Genomic DNA, 7,792 nt, shown 5'->3' with positions numbered 1-7,792 from the left:
TTTTCTTTTATTCCTAAAGTCCCAAGTTTCTTTCTAGTATCACTTTCTTTTTTCTTTTTCTTTTTTTAAAGATTATTTATTTATTTATTTATTCATGAGAGACACAGAGAGAGAGAGAGGCAGAGACACAGGCAGAGGGAGAAGCAGGCTCCATGCAGGGAGCCCAATGTGGGACTTGATCCCAGCACCCCAGGATCATGACCTGAGCCAAAGGCAAGATGCTCAGCCACTGAGCTGCCCAGATGCCCTCTTCCCTTTTTCTTTCTTTTTTTTTTAAATTTATTTTTTATCGATGTTCAATTTGCCCTCTTCCCTTTTTCTTAAAGAATTTCTTCTAACATTTCTTTTAGAGCTGGCAGGCTGTCAAAGAATTCCCTTGGTTTTTCTTCCTCTGAAAATGTGTTTTTTTGGGAGGGTACTTAGAAAAGATATTTTCACTGGGTATAGAATTCTGGGTTGACAATTCTTTCCTTTCATCACTTTTTTTTTTTTAAAGATTCATTTATTTGAGAGAGACAGAGATATTGAGAGAAAGCACAAGTATGGAGGAGAGGAAGAAGCAGGCTTCCCACTGAGCAGGGAGCCTGATGTGGGCCTTGATCCCAAGGCCCTGAGATCATGACCTGAGCCAAAGGCAAATGCTTAACCTACTGAGCCACCAAGCTGGCTCCACCCACTTTAGTGATATTGTTCCACTGTCTCCTGACCTCCATGGTTCCTGATGAGAAATCTATAATCATTTTAATTCTTGTTTCCCTGTAGGTAATGTATTTCTTTCCTCTGCCTGTTTACAAAAATTTTTTTCTTTATCCTTGATTTTCATTAGTTTGATTAAGATGTATTCAGGTCAGTTTTCTTTGAATTTATCCTTTTTGAGAGTTTACTGAATTTTTTGCACTTGTAAATTTCTGTCCTTCCACCCAATTTGGGATATTTTCAGCTAGGACTTCTTCAAATCCCCCCCCCCCCCCCCCGCACCAAGCTTTTTCTCCTCTCTGTCTGGGGACCCCAATGACATGAATGTTAGATCTTTTAATATTGTCTTATAAGTCCCTCAAAGTCTAGCCATTATTTTTCCAATCCCTTTTTAACCTCTATTGTTCAGATTAGATAATTTCTATGCATCTATTTTCAAGTTCACTGACTCTTTTCTTCTGTCATCTCCATTTTGCTATTGGGCCCACAGAGTGAGTTTTTATATTTCAGTTATTGAATTTTTATATTACAAAATTTAATTATGTAAAATAAGTTATAAGATTTCCCTTTGGTTCTTCTTGATAGTTTTCATTTTGTTCCTGACAGTTTCAGTTTTTCCATTCATTTCACAATCATTCTTCCTTACTTCTTGGATTATAGTTATAATAGCTGCTTTAAAGTCTCTGTGTGATAATGCCACCATCTGGTCATCTGGAGGCCAGTATTTATTGTCTTTTCCTTTGAGAGTAGTTGAGATTTCCTTGGTTTTTCATTTGTAATTTGGGGCATTTTGTAATCAACCTTATTTGTTTCAGACCATGAGTCCTCACCTGCCTTTTGTGTTGAGTTAATTCTACACATTCACAGCTCAAGGATGAGTCTAGGACTTCACACACAGATTCGAGAAAATCTCTTCCCCAGCTCTCTGTGATTGCCCTTGCATTCTCTGGCTCCCCACCTCCTGGTTGTTGGGCTAGAACTTGAGTATTTGGCCTTTCCTAGTGTCATATGTTTCTTTTGGGTGCAGTGGGATAAAAAAAGAGGAAAAAAACACCAACAGAACTTTTCTATATTCCTCATAGGAGCCCCTTTTCTCAGCCTCTCCAATTGAGAACAGTTTTCTCTCAGAATTTAGGTCCTGTATGTTCAATGGTGCAGAAGTATAGCTTCATGACTGGGGCTCCCCTTGCTGCATACCCTGGACAGTAAAAGAGAAATGATTGAGATTATTCTCTCCATCCCATTCTCTATCTTGCAGGTCCCCTGGTCCTCCAGTCAGAAAGAGAGGGGTTCTCTTCAGGCTTTTTCTGTTTGTGCTCACTGCACAGATATGGGTTCAGGATCTCTAGAGTCCATGTTGGGAGGGATGGGAAGGAAGAAACCCAGGAATCACATTGCCATATTGGTCAATATTTAGTGTTTATTGCTTTGTCCAATCCACCTGCTTTTATTTATTTTTCAGAGTCCATTGATAGTACTGAATGTATTTGTTCTAGGGTTCTTACCTGCAATCAATGGGAGAGAGAGGATAAAGTGTGGTTACTCCATCTTAATAGTAACCAGAGGCCTGTAGACAAGTAATTTTAAGGAATAATTTGACTAATTTTTTAATAGTATTGCAATATTTAAGAGAATTTCAAAGTCAACATATTTATAAATTTAATTTATTAGATTTACAACAGTTTTTCAAGTATATGATGCAAAGGTTATGCTTGTTCAATTAGACGTTTAAGTTACTTAGGAAAATTAAATATATGAAATGTTCAAATGTAGTTGAAATTGTTTAAACAAGTTTAATTAAATTGTAAATGGCACTAAGGAAGTTTAGTGTTTCAACTTGAGTTGATAAAACTTTAATTGAAGAAAAGGTGAAGGTTTTGCTCTTATTATATTACATTTATAAATAGAACAGTAAGATTGGTAAGTGGAACTTAATCCTTAAGAAAAGCTCTGTTTTAAAATATGTATCCTTAGTAAATTGAATATTAATTTTAAAAAAGTAACTAAAATAGTATTTCTGTGTGCTCCTCATCACCCCACATACACACCAAAGAAGCTTCATTGACAGGGGCTTATGTCGTCCAGAGACAGCAATGTCACTCCTAGGCAACTCCCATTGTTGGAAAGATGTCTGTCTTTCTACCTGAAATCCATGGGTAGTGTAGACAGTCACAAGTGCTGAAGACAGATTGATGAGTTACTTTATTCCTCTGAGACTCAATTTCCTTATCTGCAAAATGAGAATGAAAAAGGACCTACCTCAAAGGTTTGTTTTGAAGATGAAATAAGATGATGTAGGTAAAGTGCATGTGTACATGCATCTGTGTGTGAAGTGCTTCACATAGAAAACTCCAGGAGTCGTAGTAGAAACAGGTGGCAGTAATAGTAAAAAGTGCTGCTGTTGCTGGTGGTGTTATCCTCAGAACCATTTCCCAGGGGCACCAAGCCTGGAACAGGGAGAGGCAAAGAGAAAGCCAAACTGAAGTGGGGTGCTGACAGTAAGACCATTGCTCCTATGCCACTGCATGGCTGCCCCTTCCCTGGCCCAGCCATTTCTGATGACTCAGACAGTTATCTGGTGGTGCCAGGGGGTGGTTGAAAGATGCAGATCTTTGGCCTCAGAAAGGCCTGTGTTCAGACCCCAGCTCTGCCTTTCTTCTTGGGTGGCTTGAGAAAGTTGTCTAGACTCTCCAAGCCCCCATTCCTTCACCTCTCCATGGCATGGAGCTGAGGGTCATGAACTCATAGGATGGATTTAGGTTTTAAATGAGTTCTTGTGCAGTGTCGAGCATGACACCTCACATGCGGCAGGCTTGTACATACACAGAGGTTAGCTTGCATCTCCACAGTGTAAGTTTTATTTCAAAGTGGATTCTTTGGCTGCAGGCAACCCAGTTGCCTACACTGACCCAGGTTATCTGGTTAGCTTGTCGACATCGACTCGCCTGAGGCCAATCAACAGGAGGCCCGTCTTCTAGTCATGGGCCTTGACACTTAGGTCAAACCTTTCCCCTCCCTGGGACTCGGTTTTCTTATCTCTAGATTGGGTACAAGAGTCCCCATCCTGCCCCCACTGTGCCCACATGGCTCATATAGCCTGTGGATGTGGAGGGCTTAGTTCTGAGGGGTAATTTGCCCTGAGAGACTCAGGAAATCTATGGACAGAACAGAATTCTTGGTCTCTTCTTACCCTGACAAAAAGCTGGATGCCTTGTGCTTCCAAGGGCTGGTGTTTGGCCTCCATTCCAGTTGGAGGGTGGAAGCAGGCAGCCACTTGCAAGCTTGAGTTCTGGGTCACCTGTACATCAGCCCTGGGTCCCCTCCTTTAAGCAGAGATTGCTGTGGCAGGACCAGATGGGGAACTCTTGGGGCATCAGTACTACCCTGTCTCTGCTCAAACTCCCCACAGCCACCATTGGCTTCCTTGCTGCTGGACTTCTATGCATGAGGTCTGTTCCTTAGATCCGGGACAAGCAGTGAGAACCTCCTCTGGAGTTTGGTTCTCTTGTGTCTGGGCATTGTGACCTGTGTTGGCCAAGCCAATGCTCACTTCAGTAGCATATGGATCCTTGAAGGTCATATCGAGCTCTCCCCTTCCTCCAGAAAACCCTCCCAGCTCCTCTAACGCACACCACCCTCTTCCTCCCCAGAAAGTCCAAGCCAGCTCCTGCTCATACTCTGTCTTGCCCTGGACTCTTACTGTTCTCTGAGTGGCCCTGTCACTTATCCATATCCCAGGTGGAGAGCTTCTAAAGGGAAGGCCCAGAACCTCCTTCTCTAGTTTGCTGACAGCCTCATCCTGGGATGGCACAGAGGACCTCTGGCTGCTTGGGGGCCCGTGAAGGAAAGCATGGCAGCAGGGACAGAGATCAGGTTCTGGCTGTGCTCCTCGGAGGTTTCTTTTTTGCTGCAAAGAGGTTGCAAAGGAGGGGCATGCTCCACAATGAGGCCCAAAGCACATTGGGACCACTCTCTGGTCTCAATAATGCAAACATCTTGTGTGTGTAGAGGGCCTCATTGATTTAGATTTCTCTCATCTCATTTAGCAGAATGGGCTTGATGGCTTCTTGCCTGCAGAAGAGATAACCAGGTATCCTGGTGTTCAAGACAGGTGAAGTTCCCAAGGCACCGAGGTACCAAGGTCAAACACCCCGACTAGAAGCTCTCATTCAACTTCTAGCCTCTTAATCTCTGTCTCTGACTTGCACTGAGGTGGGGTGGGAGGCGATGTGGGAACCGAGCAGTGTGTGAACACCACCCACAGCCTCTGTGTGCTTACTTCAAGGCTTCTCTGCCAAAGAGAGGGGCAGACAAGGAAGGAGGAGGGCAGACAAGCAAAGCTGGAGACTGCATCCAGTCTGCCCCTCATCACCTGTGGTGGATGGTACCTGGAAGCCTTGAGGGGCTGGGCAGATGTGGGTGCAGACCTGGTGTTCCTCCACCCTGAAGCTCCAGCCCCAGCCATAGACCCCATGAACTTATATCCCATGTTCCTTCCTGGGGTCCCAGGGAGACACATGATGTGAGCATCTCTGGAGTTTCCCCAGCTCCACAGAAGAGCCTAGAAGTAAGGTTGGAGCAAGCAGCGACATTGGCTAGAGCCTGTGATCTAGCTCCATGGCCCCTGCCTCCCTTCCTACTCTGTAGCCCAGAAAGCTTTGCTCTCTAGGCAGGTACCAGGCTGGCTCTCTGGCTTCTAAAATCTCTCATCCTTATTTATGGTAAGCTGAGGTGTAAAGGTCTTCCCCTCTCCAGATAATTTTGCACTGGCTTATTTTCCTCCTGCCTTTTCTCACTTGACTCTAGCACAGGAAATACAGTCAGCATTCCTTCCTACTGGCCCAGCAGAAGCTGCCGGGAGAGGAGCCTTTGTGGATGTGTGTGGATGTGTGTGTGTGTGTGTGTGTGTGTGTGTGTAAGACAGAGGGAGAGAGAGAGAGAGAATGAGAGACAGAGAAAGAGACAGAGACAAACAGAGAGAGACTGAGAGAAAGAGAATTTCCTGAAGACAGGCCAGGCCTCCCCTATCAGGCAGGCAGAGACCAGCCTTGCCCAACAGATCTTTTAGGAGAGGGGACTCCCACCATCAAGGTTTCATCAGTCCCACTGGCAGGTTCAGGAAGTGGAGGATGCTGCGGTCAAAGGAAGCCAGGCCAACTCATTAGCCATGACCGTTCAAAGACTTGGGCAGAGTTGCCAGCAGGCGGGAAGCTCTGACATGGTGCTGTGAGGAGTGATGGGAGGAACCAGGCTGGAGCAGGCAGCCAGAGGGCTAGACATATAGGCAAACCTCATAGATACTCAGCATTGGCAGGGAGTGGGGTGATGAGTCAGCACAATCCTTTATTATGCAGATGGGGAAACTGAGGCTCAGAGGGGGGCAGGGTCCGGCTAAATGCTGCAAAGCAAGACAGAGGACTAAAAATAGGCGTTTAGATTTCAATTTAGGTTTGTGGTTGTTGTTTTTAATTTTTTAATGTAGTTATTTATTTATTTTAAAGATTTTATTTATTTATTCATGAGAGACACAGAGAGAGAGGCAGAGACACAGGCAGAGGGAGCAGCAGGGTACCCTGCAGGGAGCCTGATGTGGGACTCAATCCCAGGACCCCAGAATCACGACCTGAGCCAAAGGCAGATGCTCAACCACTGAGTCACCTAGGTGCCCCTATCGTTTTTTTAAAATACAAAATATCTTGTCATGTTGTCCCAAAATCAATAGCTAGAAAATGTATTGATCTCAATGTTCTGACCACTTCCCAGACGCTTCTGGGTACAAGGCCACGTGCTGAGGCTCTGGGAGATTTAGGATTACATGGGAACTGCTCCTTCAATGGCCAGGCAAGACCCACTTATTTGGGTTGATGACTGTGAAGGAGAATGTGTCTCCATAAAGCTACAGGCAGTGCACAGTGGAATGAGGGGAATAGTGACAGACAAATGGGGGGATTTTCCTTACTTTACCTTACCTCATTCCCAAAAGGTTTATGGTGGCTGTGAGGCTGTGAGCCTCAACAGCTTTCCAGGGTATGGACCTGACCTTGAAGGGTAAACAGGATCCAAAGGGGACAAATGGAGACAGGCATTCCAGAGGCAAGAAGCAGGTTGTACACAGATCTAGGACAGGTGCAAGGCCTGGCAAAGCCCCAAGGGTTGGAATTGGAGGGGTGGTGGATGGCACAGAGGGAAGGTGGACCCTGTTGAGACTCCCTATTTGCCCACCACCCCACTGAGGGCACAGGTGTGGATGAGCCTGCCTCCCCACGGGCTGATCTCTTTGTTTGGCCTTAGTCATTGGGTTGTCACAATGATGCTGCTAACAAACTTCTCAGAATCAGTGACTTGAAATAATGAGCATTGAGTTGGTCAGCAATTTAGGCTGGGCTCTGCTCGGTGGTTCTTCAGTTCTCAGTAGGGCTTGCCCCCAGCCCTGGGGTTGGACTGGCTATTGGCTGACCCAGGCTAGCCTTGGCTGGGGCACTAAGATGGCTTGGCTCCACTTCAATGTATTTTATCTTCTAGCAGGCTAGCTTGGGCATGTTGTCACAGGGATGACAACACACAAGAAGGCAGGTTTTGGAGCGAAAGCCCATTTTATTTTAAAATTTTTTAAAAAAAGACTTTATTTTTAAGTAATCTTTATGCCTAACATAGACTTAAACTTACAACCCGAGATCAACAGTCCAATGCTCCACCAACTGAGCCAACCAGGTGCGGCCGGGGTGGGGTCGGGGGGGACCCATTTTAAGCTCTCTGCTTGGGACCTATCTGCTAGCATCCTATTGGCCAAGGCAAGTCACATGACTGGCCCAGAGTCAGGGTTCCAGTAGGTGGAGAAAGGCAGTACAAAATCACATGGTAAAGGGCAGGGATCCCTGGACGTGACCCAGTGCAGTCATTTCCATCCAGCATTGGCACAAGCATCCACACCCACTGCCCTGGAGAGCATAGCATAAGCCTCCTGGGCCTACTTCAGATCCTGTCTTCTCCGGGGAGCTCTCCTTGTTGACCTGGCCCTCAGACTAGCTCAGCTGCAAGGGCTCAGGTGGTTGTATGTGTGTGTTTGTAACCGTGTGAGTGTGCATGTGTGAAGAAT

At 45.5% G+C, this 7,792-nt stretch overlaps 1 long non-coding RNA gene across 1 annotated transcript; it reads right to left on the bottom strand.

The window, feature by feature from the left end:
* Positions 1 to 2,098: 2,098 nt before the first annotated feature.
* LOC140622896 (uncharacterized) lies at positions 2,099 to 6,931 on the bottom strand. The gene is made up of 4 exons (XR_012022566.1): positions 6,666 to 6,931; positions 2,956 to 3,143; positions 2,745 to 2,839; positions 2,099 to 2,201 (listed from the first exon to the last, which is right to left on the bottom strand). It is a non-coding gene; the product is annotated as an uncharacterized lncRNA (long non-coding RNA).
* Between the last annotated feature and the right edge of the window lie 861 nt (positions 6,932 to 7,792).

This window comes from Canis lupus, chromosome 32 (genome assembly GCF_048164855.1).
Source record: "Canis lupus baileyi chromosome 32, mCanLup2.hap1, whole genome shotgun sequence".
In the NCBI taxonomy this organism is placed as follows: domain Eukaryota; kingdom Metazoa; phylum Chordata; class Mammalia; order Carnivora; family Canidae; genus Canis; species Canis lupus.
Note: the sequence above shows the minus strand (reverse complement) of the source record. Positions and strands in the feature narration are given on the sequence as shown.